Raw genomic sequence first — 18,142 nt, forward strand, 5'->3', positions numbered from 1 at the left:
CTGTTCCCAAATTCATGAACATCCATTGGAATACGAAGTTACTGATCACACGCTTTTGAAAGCAGTTGTGGAATTGCTGCTTTCCTCACCCTGGGAAATGTAAGTTTTAAATGATGTGAACGATGTAAGAAGTGTGGATCAAGAAAACGCTCCTCATTCCATATAATAGTGCTTAATCACCCAATCCTTCAGATGTCTTCCCAAGTTCCCATCATTTTTCCTGCTCTGTCTCCCACCAATTTGAGATAGAGATATGAGATATGCCATTTATTGTCACTATACATGTACAGTGAAACTGAAAGCTGCTCGTACTCAGTGCATACATACAATTTTACACAAAAAACAAGAAACAGAAAAACAAAACAGAAGGAATGAAATAGCTATTGTTGATTATTTTGTTTAACTTCACAAATATGCACCAGTTGTAAGTAGTTTAGAACTGATTAAAGGTGTAAACAGCACTTCAGACCACAGCCACAATCAATCTGAACAATTGTCTGCAACTCCAGGTGGAAACTTGAATGGTTCAGGAGAAAGGTTGATGTGGAGGGTGGGAAAATCAGATGTAAGGAGAACCTAAAGCAATGGGGACAATTGACGGAGTAGATATGGAGTCGATTGGCCAAGATAGAGTGGATATGGAGAGGATGCTTCCAGCAGTGGGAGAGTGCTATGGGAGGCACATCCTAAAAATAAAAGGACATACTTTAGAGTGGAGATGCTCATCGCTTTATCTTTCATGGAGGGAGAAGGGGGGGTAGGGAGAGTGGGAAGTCTGATATCACTACTCTTTTTGAGTGATATATACTCCCTTATTCATATTCCAAATGGTTCTATTGAAAATTGTGGTCCCTTCTTCTAGATTCCTCCAATAAGCAATATTGCATGGTTGGCAACACTGTCTTCTGCTGGGAGTCTGGCTCCCACTCACTCTCCTCCCCTGGTGACTCTGTTCCTTTCCCCTCTTTTACACACTCACCTCACATCCCCAACTTCCCTTTTCCTTTTTCCTCCTCTTCTCTCCCCATAATTTACCCCTCCACTTGCCTCCCTTCCTGTGGTTTCACACTCCTCCCTTCTCATTTCCTTATAGGACCCTCCAGCATTAGTCACTCTCCATCCAGATGCTATCAATCCACCCCTTCCTCCCTCACCTGCATCCACATGTCACTTGCCAGGCTTTGCCCTGCCACCACCTCTCTTTTCCAGACTCCTACATTCAAGATGAACAAGGGTCCCGACCTGAAACATCACGTCCATTCCCTTCGCTGATTTCCTCCAGCATTTAGTGTTTTGCTCTCGGTTCCAGCATCTGCAGACTATTGTGCACCCATCAGATCTTCACGGCGCAGTGTACTACATCGTAAAGCAAGACTTCTCCCAAAGCAAGGCCGCTCAAGTTCGCAGAATGGTTTCCCACCTCCAGGTTCACAGGCCATCAAAGTTATTGAATGTTTGTAAACATCATTGGCCTTCCGTAACATTCAAAAAGATTCAGGGGCTATTACAAAGTTGAAAGGATAAAACCTTATTAGAAATAAATGTGAGCATACTGACTTAAATCAAATAAAAAGGTTTACCTCTCACATTGTAGATTTCTATTTGTTCCCATTGATTTCAAAGAGGTAACCTAACAGGCAGATTTCCCAGCCTGAGAGCTGTGAAGAATCATGCTTTGAAATGGGTCGATTTTGCAGCAGAAATGGCAAGGTTTTCAATTTAATAGCTTTTAGTGGTGATGTTGGAATAAATTGAGTCATGTGGCTGCCTCTATGTTATTGTCAAAGAGGATTGAAGGAAACAAACAGCTTGAACCTTGTCCATGCATCTGATCCACAGCTGAAAGGGAGGAGATCACAGTGCACATGTGTGAAATCATGAAACATGGTTTAAATTTGCTTAAAAGAATTCAAAAAGGGCAATGCATTTTCAAAACAACTTACAGAATTGAAAGTCGTTTTACTCAGGTAAACTCTTTGTTCCAAATAAAAGCTCGATACTTATCATCAGTATAAAAACCCCAATTTGCCTCAAAGAGATGAAACATAGAAACATAGAAATTAGGTGCAGGAGTAGGCCATTCAGCCCTTCGAGCCTGCACCGCCATTCAATATGATCATGGATGATCATCCAACTCAGTATCCCGTACCTGCCTTCTCTTCATGCCCCCTGATCCCCTTAGCCACAAGGGCCACATCTAACTCCCTCTTAAACATAGCCAATGACTGGCCTCAACTACCTTCTGTGACAGAGAATTCAGAGATTCACCACTCTCTGTGTGAAAAATGTTTTTCTCATCGCGGTCCTAAAAGACTTTCCCCTTATCCTTAAACTGTGATCCCTTGTTCTGGACTTCCTCAACATCGGGAACAATCTTCCTACATCTAGCCTGTCCAACCCCTTAAGAATGTTGTAAGTTTCTATAAGATCCCCCCTCAATCTTCTAAATTCTAGCGAAACTGGCTCTTTCTTCTCTCATCAGCTCTCCACGTTAGACTTTACTTTTAGACTTTAAACTTTAGAGATACAGCATGGAAACAGGCTCTTCGGTCCACCGAGTCCGCACTGACCAGCGACAAATAGCACTATTCTCCACTCTAGGGACAATTTACAATTTATAGAAGCCAATTAACTTACAAACGTGCACGGCTTGGAAGTGTGGGATGAAACTGGAGGACCCGAAGCACTCCTGAGCACCTGACGAAAACCCACATGGTCACAGGGAGAACTTACAAACTCCGTACAGACAGCACCCGTGGTCAGGATCGAACCTGCGTCTCTCCATATACAAATTTAAGGAAGCAACTCTATGGCTACATCACTGTGCTGCCTGTGCAACCTCTTCGTGCTGGATAAATTATCTGACTTTATCATTCCTGGAAGTCCCTTTAACCAGAGATTTACATAATGCCTAATCCCATCTGACGTAAGATGTCACCAGCAGGCAGCAAAACAAAACTAATTCCAACAACTGGATTACGATTCAGGTTTTAACGATGAAAAGATGATACATTAATGTGGAAGGGCATTTTATACAACGGTGATTCAGTCTCTTATTTGAATTCGTTTGTGTCCTCTCCATCCATAAATATTAGCTTCTAATGGATAATATTTTCATGTTGCTGTTTAAATCTAACAGATGTAGTTACATATTGAAAGCAGAAAAAGCTTAACAATATTCTGTTTCTGTGGTGACAAAACAGAGATCATAAGAGAAAACAAGACAAAAGGTAAATGAGTGATGTCGGAAGTTTGAAATTGGAAAACAATTTAAAACGTTGGAAACATTAAGCAGTTTTGGCAACATCTGTTGAAAGAGCTAATGCCTCAGATCGTTGTGATTGGATCTTTGACCGGAAACGTTAACTTCACCTGACCTGCTGAGTGATTCAAAGATTTTCTGCTTTTTTATTTAAAGAAATTGTAACAACTCTTTGGTGTACATGTACAACATTTACACAATCTGTTGAAAAGGCTTGGAAGTGAAATACTTAATTCCAGCTAAAAAGCCGTGACTTGGTAGACCACCCTCGACAATAGAGCTAAACAAAATCCATTTCAAATGTTAATTAAGCAATATGTGGTTTTTGATTGTTGACATTCAGTTCCACATTTGAAAGAACAATTCTGCATTTTAAACAGTACCTGGAGTTTGATTTTGAGAAGATGTTAATTCTTCTTGATACCACACACACACACACACACACACACACACACACACACACACACACACACACACACACACACACACACACACACACACACACACACACACACACACGCACGCACACACACACGCACACACACACACATGGAATTATGGTGATTGTAGTCCAAACACTGACTTCCAATAAACTCATTATCTATATTTTAAAACGAATTGTTCTTTTTGCAAGTCTGAAGCATTGTTGTTTCAATTTTGCCAAACTCTTTTCAATGAGTGTCCATGAAACTTTGGACTTAGTTGCAGCAAAACATCATCCATTGTGTAGCACTATTATTGTATTAATAACCTTCAAGGATATACGAGCATCAGACAAAATTTGACAATGAACTTCATAAAGATGTACATTCTCATGACAGATGCAATGTTAGCCTTGTTTCTTTCTCCATTGATGTTGCCTGGTATGTTGAGAACTTCCAGCACTTTAAATTCGTGTATGTAGAGATACTAGGATACAGCACATGTGATCACGGGGTATATTTTAAAGAGCCTTAAAGGCAGGGCTGGATTTACGTATAAGCTAGACAAGCTTAAGCTTAGGGCCTCGAGATCTAGGGGGGCCTACTCACCTCACTGCCTCACCGGACGCGTCGAACCTCGCCGCCCCACTGACCTTCTGCCCACCGGGACCTCCTACTATTTGCCCGCTGACCCTGGTCACCCCGTCTCCCTCCAGCAGCCTGCAGCCGTCGCCTTACCTGCAGCCTGGACTCAGCACCGGGCCTGAAGTCTCCACGCTGCAGACTCCCACTCCCCCGGGTTTGACTGTGCTGGGTCCTAGTGCTAGTCCCCCCTAACCCTGGTAACCTCAGTGGCTGTTCCACTGGGTCTTCCCCATCGCCCACAAATTATGTGACCCCTGCTCTTCCCCACCCACACTACAGTCTTCATGCCCCCCTACCCCCTGACCAGACATCGCCTCGTCTTCAATCCACTCACCTGCCTTCCTCCGGCCCCAACCCCCATCCCTGCCGTGTGTTCACCATCCCCCCCTGACCTCCCCCTCTCTGATACCAAACGGCCTGTCCTCAGCAGAGGTCTCACCTTTGTCCCCCTCCGTCCCCACCTCAATGAGTTCCGCGCCCGCCGCGATTTGGAGCTCTTCTTCCGTCGCCTCCGCCTCACACCGTTCTTCCTTCAGAAGGAGTCCTCGCCCCCATTGATTATCCCTTTTCCCGTTTCCAACAGACCCCTCCTCTTGGACCCCCCCTCATGGCCATTGGTACAATTAACTTTGGAGGTCACCATCCGTCGTCGGAACGGGAGAACATTCTCAGCTGCTTGGACTTCCGAAACGGCCACTTCCTACCGGAGACCGCAGCTCCCAAAGTCCACGGGCTGAGCTGGGCAGAGATTCACGCTGGCGGCTCTCGGCAAAGGGATCCCAGGGATATTGAAATCAGCATGGCCCGAGGCTGGGGGTCCCGCAAACTACAGCTCCATGATGTTGAAGCAGCAGGCCCAACACTCCAGAGCTTCGAACAGTGATCCAGGTAAAGCATCGCTCGTTCCACGGTGAATCCATTTAAAAAAAAAAGTATTTTAAAACCAACTGTTTAATGACAACATACAGTAGGATCTAAATGTGTCACACTGTCACTGTCGGGTAGTCATGGTCCTCTAGTCGTGGGGGTGGGGGAGGGGGGGAGCCTCACAAGTGAAATAGCTTAGGGCCTCTCTTCATCTAAATCCGGCCCTGCTTAAAGGAGGAGAGAAAGAGAACCAGGGGGATTTAGAGAATGATTCCCAAGACTTCCAACTGAGGTGGCTTAAACCACACTCGCCAATAACGGGGAAATTAAAGTTAGGGTTTCTGAAGAGGCCAAAATTCAGGAAGACACAAGGAACGGTAAATACAGGAATCTTGTGCAAGGCACTAAGTGCTGAAGGGACTGGACGGGTCAAGCAGCATCTGTGGAGGTAAATTTGAAGAAGGATCCCGACCCGAACCATTGCCTATCCATTTCCTCCAAGGATGCTGCCTGACCCGCTAATTACTTCTGGGCAAAACACAACGTGCTGGAATAACCCAGCAGGTCATAGAGTCATACATCGTGGAAACAGGCCCTTTGGCCCAACTTGCCTATGCTGACCAACTTGCTGCTTTTGCACGTCCCACTTGCCTGCGTATGGTCCATATCCCTCCAAACCTTTCTTATCCATGTACCTAGCAGATTAAACATGGAAAATAGGTACAGGAGTAGGCAGGAACGCGTATTGATTTTGGATGATACACCATGATCATATTGAATGGACTTGGTTTATACTCTCTAGAATTTAGGAGATTGAGAGGGGATCTTATAGAAACTTACAAAATTCTTAAGGGGTTGGACAGGCTAGATGCAGGAAGATTGTTCCCGATGTTAGGGAAGTCCAGGACAATGGGTCACAGCTTAAGGATAAGGGGGGAAATCCTTTAAAACCGAGATGAGAAGAACTTATTTCACATAGAGAGTGGTGAATCTCTGGAACTCTCTGCCGCAGAGGCTAGTCGAGGCCAGTTCATTGGCTATATTTAAGAGGGAGTTAGATGTGCCCTTAGCCACTAAGGGAATCAGGGGGTATCTAGAGAAGGCAGGTACAGGATACTGAGTGGACTGGCCATGATCATGTACCCTGGCTGGTGCAGAGAGTTCGAAGAGCCGATTGGCCACTCTCTGCACCTAAAAAAGTTCTTTCTATGATCGGTATTTAATGGATTTGATTTATCCTTAAGGGCTGCTGTGGCCCCTTGTCCTGGACTTCCCCATTTCGGGATTGAGCCCTTCGAGCCAGCACCGCCATTCAACCCCTCATGGCTGATCATCCAACATCAGTACCCCATTCCTGCTTTATTCCCTGTGGGTGGCTTTGGTGCCTGGAGCAATGAGTGAAGCGAGCTATGAAAGTGCCCAGCGGTGGCGGTGCTGTCCCAAGCGAGACCAGCAAAGGCGCTGCTGCCCCTCTGTGTGTTGCAGGGAGGAGGGACTCGCAGTCTCCTCCTTTCTTTCTCATTATTCGCTGTTTCGGTTTTCTTTCAAAGCCGCGGAGGTTTTTTTTTTCCAATCTTCCCCCACACTCAGCCTAGAGTCGCCATCTTCTCGTTTCCCCCCCTGCAATGATTGAATGCTGAGCTGAGTGGGAGAGGGAGAGGGAAGCGGCGCCGGGGAAGCAGCGCGGAGTGACCGGGCTGGCAGCGCACGGAGCAGCCGAAGGTGCGTGGGCTTCGCTTTATATTCAAGCTTTTGTCCCCTCTGTTGCTGAAGCCGGGTGAGTGGTGTGAAGTCTGCATTCATTCACTGCCCATGGAGAGAGGGCTTGACATTGGCAGTAGTGGCATCGCTCGGGGTGCAGGACTGGTGCCGTTTTAAATGGCCATTAGCAATAATCAACCTCTATTTGCCTTCCGCCGGTGTGGGCTTTGACAGTGCTTGTGTCTCTATTCTGATTTGCATCTTTCATATTTTACCGGGTTGTATCTGTGAATTTAGGCTCTTGAGATATTTGCATCCATTCTGAAATACTGTTTCCTAAACTAAAGCTGCTACTCCTGCTTTGCAACCTCGGTGGGCTGGTGTTGTGTTAGAAACTGGTGAATAGTGTGTGAGAAAGGAAGAGTCTTGCTGCAGATGAAAGAGGAGGATGTTTAGCCGGCAGCTTTCTGGAGATTTGGTCGGGGTGGGTGCTGCGATAAGTGCCTGTCTCTGTGCGATGTACCACAGATTTGCAGCGTTCAGACTCTGAGCCAATACCATTTTCGCTGCTTCCCTCTCAAGCCGCAGCAAGCAGGTAGACAAGGGCTGAGGGGTGGAGATGTACTCGCATGTCAAAGACCACCAACTCCGAAAAAAATCAATTGCAGATATTCAAAATGATCGATTTCATGTCGCGCGCTCTTATATACTATTTTAATACAGATGTTTTCTTCGCGCTGTTAATTTAAAAAAAAAAATCATTTCGGATTTGGTGTGATTCTTACACTTGGTGAACATACCATATATCCCAATCGCTGATATCTGCGAACGTTTAGGGAGTTCTGAACTAATTTCTCTCCAGTAACTCCACTGTAGAATAATTGACAGGTGACCAATTCCCAGCAGCTGAAGGTGTTCTGCTGGTGATAGAGATAAGCTCCCATTTTTTCTGGCCACTGCTTCCTATTGTCGCTACACCTGCTTTATACCTCCCCCCCCCCCCCCCCCCCCCCCCCCCCCCCCCCCCCCAAATTGCATGTCTATCTCATTCGCACCATCGAGCCTCCCCCCCCCCCCCCCCCCCCCCCCCCCTCAATTTCCTCCCCTATTTGTTGACATCCCTATAAAGTGCCAGTTTATGCAGGCATTAATTCCCTGTTTACAGTGGGGATCATTTCTTTCTCTGCAGTCTCATTGTTAAAAGTGGCTCTGGATGCATGCTCCCAGCTGCTGCTGCTTGGCTCCTGACAAGTAATTTTCAAAGTTAGTCACTCTGTCTCCTGACTATTGAATGTAATGCGGTTAAATGGCTTTTAGCCTGATTTATTTGCCTCCAGTTTTGTCAACGCTAACTCGGGATGTGACCTTTCAAAAGTTTTATGTAAGATTTTATGTTTCAATTTTTTTTTTAAATACAAAAGTTGTGTAAACACAAGTGAAGTTATTGCTGAAGGCGACCAAACAGAAAGGGAGCATAACCGGAGAATGTAATTAAAACAAATTTGTGTATTAAAAGTGTGTACACTGCACAAATAAATTCACAGACAGAGAGTGGACAATGACAGAGTGCTAAGAAGGCCAAAGTATAAGTTAGTACGGAGCATGCCATAGATATGGTAAGTAGGGAGAGGGAATAATTCCCTTCACTGTTGCCAACATATTTTCCCATAATTAACAAAAACACTACTTGGAAATACAGAGGGGTTGGCAACATGTCACAGTCAATGAGATATGAAGATGTAGTCATGGTCATAAGGAATATGAGTAGAATTAGGCCATTTGACCCATCAAGTCTACTCTGCCATTCATTCATAGAAACATAGAAATTAGGTGCAGGAGTAGGCCATTCGGCCCTTCGAGCCTGCACCGCCATTCAATATGATCATGGCTGATCATCCAACTCGGTATCCCGTACCTGCCTTCTCTCCATACCCCCTGATCCCCTTAGCCACAAGGGCCACATCTAACTCCCTCTTAAATATAGCCAATGAACTGGCCTCAACTACCCTCTGTGGCAGAGAGTTCCAGAGATTCACCACTCTCTGTGTGAAAAAAGTTCTTCTCATCTCGGTTTTAAAGGATTTCCCCTTTATCCTTAAGCTGTGACCCCTTGTCCTGGACTTCCCTAACATCGGGAACAATCTTCCTGCATCTAGCCTGTCCAACCCCTTAAGAATGTTGTAAGTTTCTATAAGATCCCCTCTCAATCTTCTAAATTCTAGAGAGTATAAACCAAGTCTATCCAGTCTTTCTTCATAAGACAGTCCTGACATCCCAGGAATCAGTCTGGTGAACCGTCTCTGCACTCCCTCTATGGCAATAATGTCCTTCCTCAGATTTGGAGACCAAAACTGTACGCAATACTCCAGGTGTGGTCTCACCAAGACCCTGTACAACTGCAGTAGAACCTCTCTGCTCCTATACTCAAATCCTTTTGCAATGAAAGCTAACATACCATTCGCTTTCTTTACTGCCTGCTGCACCTGCATGCCTACCTTCAATGACTGGTGTACCATGACACCCAGGTCTCGCTGCATCTCCCCCTTTCCCAATCGGCCACCATTTAGATAATAGTCTGCTTTCCTGTTTTTGCCACCAAAATGGATAACCTCACATTTATCCACATTATACTGCATCTGCCAAACATTTGCCCACTCACCCAGCCTATCCAAGTCACCCTGCAGTCTCCTAGCATCCTCCTCACAGCTAACACTGCCCCCCAGCTTAGTGTCATCCGCAAACTTGGAGATATTGCCTTCAATTCCCTCATCCAGATCATTAATATATATTGTAAATAGCTGGGGGCCCAGTACTGAGCCTTGGGGTACCCCACTAGTCACTGCCTGCAATTGTGAAAAGGACCCGTTTACTCCTACTCTTTGCATCCTGTTTGCCAGCCAGTTCTCTATCCACATCAATACTGAACCCCCAATGCCTTGTGCTTTAAGTTTGTATACTAATCTCTTATGTGGGACTTTGTCGAAAGCCTTCTGGAAGTCCAGATACACCACATCCACTGGTTCTCCCCTATCCACGCTACTAGTTACATCCTCGAAAAATTCTATAAGATTCGTCAGACATGATTTACCTTTCGTAAATCCATGTTGACTTTGTCCAATGATTTCACCACTTTCCAAATGTGCTGCTATCCCATCTTTAATAACTGACTCTAGCAGTTTCCCCACTACCGATGTTAGACTAACTGGTCTGTAATTCCCCATTTTCTCTCTCCCTCCCTTCTTAAAAAGTGGGGTTACGTTTGCTACCCGCCAATCTTCAGGAACTACTCCAGAATCTAAAGAGTTTTGAAAGATTATTACTAAATAATCATGGCTGATCTATCTCTCCCTCCTAACCCCATTCTCCTGCCTTCTCCCCATACCTTCTGACACCTGTACTAATCATGAATCTATCTATCTCTGCCTTAAAATTATCCAGTGACTTGGCCTTCACAGCCTTCTGTGGCAAAGAATTCCACAGATTTGCCACCCATTGACTAAAGAAATTCCTCATCTCCTTCCTAAAAGAACAACCTTTAATTCTGAGGCTATGACATCTAGTCCTAGACTCTTCAACCAGTGGAAACATCCTCTCCACATCCACTCTATCCAAGCCTTTCACTATTCTGTATGTTTCAATAAGGTCCCCCCTCATTCTTGTAAACTCCAGCGAGTACAGGCCCAGCGCTGACAAATACTCATCATATGTTAACCTACTCATTCCTGGGATCATTCTTGTAAACCTCCTCTGGACCCTCTCCAGAGCCAGCACATCCTTCCTCAGATATGGAGTCCAAAAGTGCTCACATAGTCATAGTCATACAGCATGGAAACAGGCCCTTTGGCCCAACTTCCCCGTGCCCTGTTTCCACTAGTTCCACCTCCCGGCATTTGGCCCATATCCTTCCAAACCTTTTCTATTTGTGTGTCTGTCCACATGTCTTTTACATTTTGTGATAGTACCTGCCTCAACAAGCTCCTCTGCAATCTCATTCCATATACCTACAATCCTCTGTGTGGAAAGGTTGACCCACACGCTCCTATTAAATCTGCTCCCTTCCATCTTAAACCGATATCGTGTTGTTCTTGATTCCCCATCTCTGGGTAAAAGACTCTGTGCATAGTTACCCTATCTAGTCTCCTCATGATTGTATACGTCTCAATAGGATCACCCATTATCTTCTTGTGCTCCAAGGAATAAAGTCCAAGTCTGCTCAACCTCTCCTTATAGCTCAGGCCCTCGAGTCCTAGCAACATCCTCGTGATTTTCCTCTGCACTCTTTCCAGCTTAGCAACATCGTTTGTATAACAACGTGACCAAAACTGAACATAATATTCCAAAGGTGTCTTCACCAATGTCTTGTACAACTCTAACATAACCTCCCAGCTTCTATACTCAATACTCTGACTGATGAAGGCCAATGTGCTTGAGCCTTCTTGACCACCCTATCTACCTGTGACACACTGTGAGGAAATACAAGTGCATAAGTCATAGAAGCAGAATTAGGCCATGTGCCCATCAAGTCTACTCTGCCATTCAAACACAGCTGGTCTCTCTTTCCATCACAACCCCATTCTCCTTCCTTTTCCCCAGAACCCTTGACACCCTCACTAATCAATAATCTGCCTTAAAAATATCCAAAGACACGGCCGCCACAATGAAATATGTACCTGCACTTCTAGATCCCTCTGCTCTACAACACTCCCCAGAGCGTTGCCTTGCCATTCGTAGGACATATTTCGCTTCATGGTGTTAAAAGTTGGATAGTTTCTCGCTTCACAGAACATCTGTCGGTTTTCATGGAGCTAGGGCTGTATTTCATGTTTGTTTTGTGGACTATGAAATAAAAAAGGTCTTAAGTTGTGGTTGAATCTGGGCTGGTGGAGTCTTGGTGGACGTTTTGTGTATATTCCATTTGGCACCTTGTGTACAGCCAGATTTAGATAGTGAGTAAACCTACCTAGGACCACCTGCTGGTATACAGATAGCATCATTGTTAAGATAATAAGACAAAATTGCAGGAGTTTATTATTGATGGCCTCAGAAGTTAATCTAATGGGTGGTGCCCACAATTTACATATGAGTAGCTACCCCATAAAATGTTATTGCTTTTAAAATGAATGTGGAATTTGAGCAATTAGCGTCATAGGCCCTTTGGCCCAACATGCCGCACCTGCCTGCTTTTGGTCCATATCCCTCTAAACCTACCCTATCCATGCACCTGTCTAAATCGTTCTTAAATGTGATAATACCTGCCTCAACTACCTCCTCTGGCAGCTTGTTCCATATACCCACTACCCTTCGTGTGAAAAAAAGTTACCCCTTCAGTCTGAAGGGTCTCGACCCGAAACATCGCCCATTCCTTCTCTCCAGAGATGATGCCTGTCCCGCTGAGTTACTCCAGCTTTTTGTGCCTGTCTGGTTTAAACCAGCATCTGCAGTTCCTTCTTACACAAAGCTAATCCACCTCAGTGAAGTTGCCTGGTTATGTGCTTACTTCCGTGCTTGTGCTGCTGGAACAATGATCCGTTTGGCTATCCCTGTACAAACGGACTCCTCATATTGCTCACTTTAGTAGTTTGATCTCATCCAAAACTGCTGGCCAAATATCATTTCCTCCAGGTGCTGCTTGCCGTGTTTCACCGAGTCACAATTAGTTCACAGTGTTTTGAACTAAACTTCGAAATACAGCATGAAAACAGGCCCTTCGGTCCACTGAGTCCTTGCCGACCCATTCACATTAATTCTACATTTTCCAACTTCCTCCTCAATTCGCTACACACTAGGGACAATTTCACAATGGCAAATGCTGGAGTATATCGAGGCCAAACACAAGGAGCAACTCAGTGGGTCACGCAGCATCTCTGGAGAAATGTTTCATTTTTCATTTTCTCCTATTCATTTTCCCCAGAGATGCTGCCTGACATCTCTAGTTACTCCAGCACTTTGTGCCTCTCTTTTAAATGTTGTTATACTACCTGTCACAATTACCCTCTCTTTCCATGGACCCACCACCCTCTGTGTGAAAAGGTTTTCCCTCGGATTCCTATTAAATATTTCCCCTCTCCCCTTAAACCTATGTCCTCTAGTTCTTGATTCCCCTGCTCTGGGTAAAAGACTCTGTGCATCTATCCTAGCTATTCCCCTTATGATTTTATATACTGCTATAAGATCACCTCTCGTCCTCCTGTGCTCCACGGAATAAAGTCTTGGCCTGCAATACCTCTCCCTATAGCTCAGGTGCTCAAGTCCTGGCAGCATGTTTGCATCTTTCCAATAGCAGTGTGACCAAACTGGACACGATATTTCTCTGTAAACTCTGTAATCTTCTGCAATACTGCGGGAAGACCACATTCCTCCAGATTTGTGTTTATTCACCCCTGCCATAATCTGCCGCTGAATTCCGTCATCCTCCAGAGTACTACAACTCCTTTATGTCCCTTTCCACTTCCCTGTCCCATCACTTGGAGGTGTTTCTGAATAAAGCCATCTCCAACCAAGATTTTAACTTGTCCTAATGCCTAGTTGTGTCCGATTATTCTCGTGAAGCACCTGGGAATGCGTGAAAATGTGATTAGATGATCTTTATATTTGTGCAGACAATTCTAATGGTACGGTTTATCAAGCACAAAGCAAGTGTGACCCATTGCTACTTTCAGATAATGACTGAGTGTAAGTAATGCAGCTTGGGTTTGACCAACAGGCCATTGTTGCCTCTTAACCATTATAAATGCCCATTCAGATCATCAGTCTGATGTTGGCTGCTACAAGAACCCATTTATTTTGTTGTGAATTAGTTTATAAACAATCACCTAAAATGTCAGCTGAGAAATAAATTGCCATTAAATCTGAGTGAGCAAGATGACTTGGTTTATAAAACAAATGATGGTTTATGAATAGCATGGCTGGAAACATAGAAAGTAGGTGCAGGTGTAGGCCATTCGGCCCTTCGAGCCTGCACCACCATTCAATATGATCATGGCTGATCATCCAAAATCAGTGCCCTGTTCCTGCTTTTTCCCTATATCCCTTGATCCCATTAGCCCTCAGAGCTGAATCTAATTCTCTCTTGAAAACATCCAGTGAATTGGCCTCCATTGCCTTTGTGGCAGAGAATTCCACAGATTCATAACTCTGGGTGAAAAAGTTGTTCCTCATCTCAGCCTAAACTTACAATTAGCACAACATTAATTTGCTCCTGTAAAACATTTTTTGTGCATAAATATGAGCGAGGTCTGCGTTTTCCAAAAGGTTGCATGAAGAACATTGTAGTCTGAAAAAGAAGAAATAGTTTGTTCTGCTTTCACTTTCAGAATCTATGGAGATGGTAGAGAAATGATGTTGTGCTACTTTTAGCCATTTTGTTAATCAGTAACCAGTCTGAGGAAAATAATATTGTAAAATTAAGTTATCAAATAACTACGTATGGTACATCGATTACCAGCTTGGATCTGTCACCATATCCCAGCTATTGCAACAACAAAAAAAAACAAAGTAACTACTTGAAGTCAAGCACTTTCCAAGCAATTCAAACTCTTGATTTCCATCTCCTTTATTCCTTTCTAAATCATAGAAGCAGAATTGGGCCATTCAGCCCATCAAGTCTACTCTGCCATCCAATCATTGCTGATCTATCCTTCCCTCTCATCCCCATTCTCCTTGCTTCTCCCTGTAACCTTTGACACCCTTACTAATCAAGAACCTGGCAATCGCTGTTTTAAAAGTGCTCAATGACTTAGCCTCCACCACTGTCTGTGGCAATGAATTGCATTGATCCACCACCCTCGGAATAAAGAAATTCCTCTCATCTCCTTATTAAAGGGACGTCCTTTTATTCTAAGTTTTCTAAACAGTTGAAAATGTGGGGTCCTTTGTGCCAAAAAATGGATTTAACAGTGAATAAAGACCAGTACGCTAAAAAACGTCTTTTCTGAACAATGGTAAGTAGGGCTGAATGTTAACAGGAAGATTGGAAAGGTTTTCCTAAACCCAATAAGATTATTTGTTCATTATTTGGCCTAAGTTTTATTAAATATCTAGTCCTGGGTTTTTTTTATCGAATCTCACAATAATGAAGCAGGTCTCTATACGAGTTGGACCTCAATGAATTAGACCTCATATAGAGTAGCCTTGCCATGTAAGAACATGACAGACAGGAACTGCAGTTAGCCACACAGACCCTTGAGGCCTCTATGTCATTCAGCTAGATTGTGGCTATTTGATAGTTGGCCTTGGCATCACTTTCCTGTCTGGACCCCATAATCTTTGAACCCTCTGTTGACGGGATGATCTTGACTCACATAGCCGGAGGCGTTTTGGCCCTCCACATCGGTGCGATCAGCTCCTGCATCAGGGGGATTCCCTTCTCACCTTAAGCCTATATCCTCTGGTTCTTGATTCCCCTACTCTGGGTAAAAGACTCTGTACATTCAGCTATCTATTCCCCTCATGATTTTATACACCTCTACAAAATCGCCCCTCAGACTCCTACGCCCCAAGGTTTAAAGTCCTAGGCTGCCCAACGCAGGCCCATGGCAACATCCTTGCAAATCTTCTCTGTACTCTTTCCCCCTTAATGACATTCTTCTCTAGCAGGGGTGACCTAAACTGAACAGCCTCACCAACGAGTGCTGGTGCTGCTTTGATATTTGTGCCAAGCTGCCTCCATTTTCCCCAAAACCTACAACGTCTTGTTGATATGCAACCCTTTGGATACCAGTCGCACTGGGACGCATCATCCAATTTGCCTACTTTCAGGTTTGAACGTAGCCATTTGATTATATTATGGCATTCAGCAGCATCAGGTATCACATATCTGTAGCCTGTGGTTTGAGTCAGCCTTACAACTAAACATATTCATATCTACACTTCTGTAATTATAAAGCTAGATGCAGGTGCACAACCTTTTATCCGAAGATCCAAATAACGAAAACCTCCGAATAGCGACATTTTTTCGGTCCTTGAAGAAAGGTCCTTGAAAACGTTCACCGAGGGCGGCCCACAGAGGTGACAGCGGAACCTCCGGTCGGTCCTCTAAGAAAGGGGAACTAAATCCCCATTCATAAAAGAGAAGGTGAGGGTATATTGCGCGGGAGGGTTAATAATTGACAATATGCTGCTACCTGCCAGCTGAGTTAAAAAGTTCCCACGGTAGACTCACGATACACAGTGTATCGTGAGTCTTGCGTGGGAACTTTTTAACTCAGCGTGCAGGCAGCAGCAGATTGTCGCTCCCTTCAGTTTCACCCCACCTACACCCCTCTGCTTCCCGGCCATGTGTGTGTGACCCCTTTCCAGCTCCCCGCTCATTGCACCGGCACGGGGCCTTTGTACTGTCTTCACGTCGCGATGCTAGCAGCACAGTGCCAGTCACCGGAGACGTCAGGACCAACGGAACACCGACCCCCAGGCCCACTGCAAGCACGGAGATCCCAGATCAGCAACTCCAGCCCAGCCCCGTTCCAACTCCAGAGGAACACGCTCCCCGTATGGGCAGAAGCTGATGGTGTGCAAGGGGTACGTCTTGTTCTTGGGGTCGCGCAGCTCGGGCTGTGGGCGAACTGCCACTTGTCGCCATAGCGGCCCATCGGGGAGCGGATTCCTCTGGAGTTGGAGGGGGAGGGGGGTATTGTGCTGTTTGATCGCACCCTACTATTCTAAGGACAGGGAGACAGGACGTTCACCGAGGGCGGCCCGCAGAGGTGACAGCAGAACCTCCGGTCGGTCCTCGAAGAAAGGGGAACTAAATCCCCATCCATAAAAGAGAAGGTGAGGGTATATTGCGCGGGAGGGTTAATAATTGACAATCTGCTGCTACCTGCCCGCTGAGTTAAAAAGTTCCCACGGTAGACCTGATACACAGTGTATCGTGAGTCTTGCGTGGGAACCTTTTAACTCAGCGTGCAGGCAGCAGCAGATTGTCGCTCCCTTCAGTTTCACCCCACCTACACCCCTCTGCTTCCCGGCCATGTGTGTGACCCCATCCCTCCCCTCTCCAGCTCCCCGCTCATTGCACCGGCGCGGGGGCTTTGTACTGTTTTCACGTTGGCGATGGCAGCAGGCCAGTGCAGTCACCGGAGACGTCAGGATCAATTGGACGTCGACCACCAGGCCCACCGCAAGCACGGAGAACCCAGAGACCCACAGCCAACAGCAGCCCAGCCCAGCCCCGCTCCAACTACAGAGGAACCTGGGTTGCGGATGACGGGGCGCAGCTCGGGGCGTCGTAGGGGCCCATCGGGGAGCGGGTTCCTGTTGGTCCTGACGTCTCCGGCCACCTGCTATCCTCCGGGAACTGTACCGCCCTTGCAGGAGAGTGGGGTTGTTTGCAGTTGCAGAGGGAGGGGGCAAGGGCGGTACAGTTCCCAGTCTCAGCTCCAGTCCAGGGGGGTGGCCGGAGACGTCAGGACCAACGGGACAGCGACCCCCAGGCCCACTGCAAGCACGGAGATCCCAGAAACCCACAGCCAGCAGCAACTCCAGCCCAGCCCCGCTCCAACTCCAGAGGAACACGTAGGGGCAGAAGCGGATGGTGTGCAAGGTGTTCTTGGGGTGGCGCAGCTCGGGCTGTGGGCAAACTGCCACTTGTCACCATAGCGGCCCATCGGGGAGCGGATTCCTCTGGAGTTGGAGGGGGAGGGGGGTATTGTGCTGTTTGATCGCCCCCTGCTATCCCAGGGACAGGGAGACACAGCGGCTTTTTAGACTGGTGGGCAATCACTTCCAAAGTTCTGCCCACACAGTCAGTACACCTCTCCTACACTGCATTTCATACAAACATTTATTCTGCAAGAAAAAACGACATTGAAGACTCAAACTCGCGACCGAGTAACTGCCGGGATCAAGGCGCAAACTCGCGACCTTGCGGATATGAGCCGAACACTCTACCACTGAGCCAGCCATTAAAATCTACGCTAAAAAATTTCCATTCCGAAGACCGACAAATTCTGAATTACGAAAAGTGTCTGGTCCCAAGGCTTTCGGATAAAAGGTTGTGCACCTGTATATGCAAATAAGTGAGATTTGGTAGATCTGTTGTCTGAATTGGAAAGCACAATCCAAGATTGTTATCAAAGTTATCAATATATGCTACTCTTCTTATTCTGTTGTAGGTGGATTTGATAATAAATTAGTGTTCTTTGATTGCAAAGTTTGTCTCCGTGTAAACTTGGAACAAAGATGACAGCTACTGTATGAACAAACCCCTGACAATAGTGACGTTTATCCCTTCTCTAGCTCAGCCAGA

General features: G+C 45.8%; 1 protein-coding gene across 7 annotated transcripts in view; it reads left to right on the forward strand.

The window, feature by feature from the left end:
* The first annotated feature begins 6,715 nt into the window (after positions 1-6,715).
* cdc42se2 (CDC42 small effector 2) overlaps positions 6,716-18,142 on the forward strand; it is a 182,906-nt gene continuing 171,479 nt past the window's right edge. For 4 of the 7 annotated variants that reach the window (XM_055632851.1, XM_055632854.1, XM_055632850.1 and 1 more), the window contains exon 1: positions 6,716-6,973. The gene's annotated coding sequence lies outside the window, so the exon portion shown is untranslated. The remainder of the gene's footprint in view (positions 6,974-18,142) is intronic. The other 3 variants (XM_055632852.1, XM_055632848.1, XM_055632849.1) reach the window with 1 other exon arrangement.

Source organism: Leucoraja erinacea, chromosome 3 (genome assembly GCF_028641065.1).
Source record: "Leucoraja erinacea ecotype New England chromosome 3, Leri_hhj_1, whole genome shotgun sequence".
In the NCBI taxonomy this organism is placed as follows: Eukaryota; Metazoa; Chordata; class Chondrichthyes; order Rajiformes; family Rajidae; genus Leucoraja; species Leucoraja erinaceus.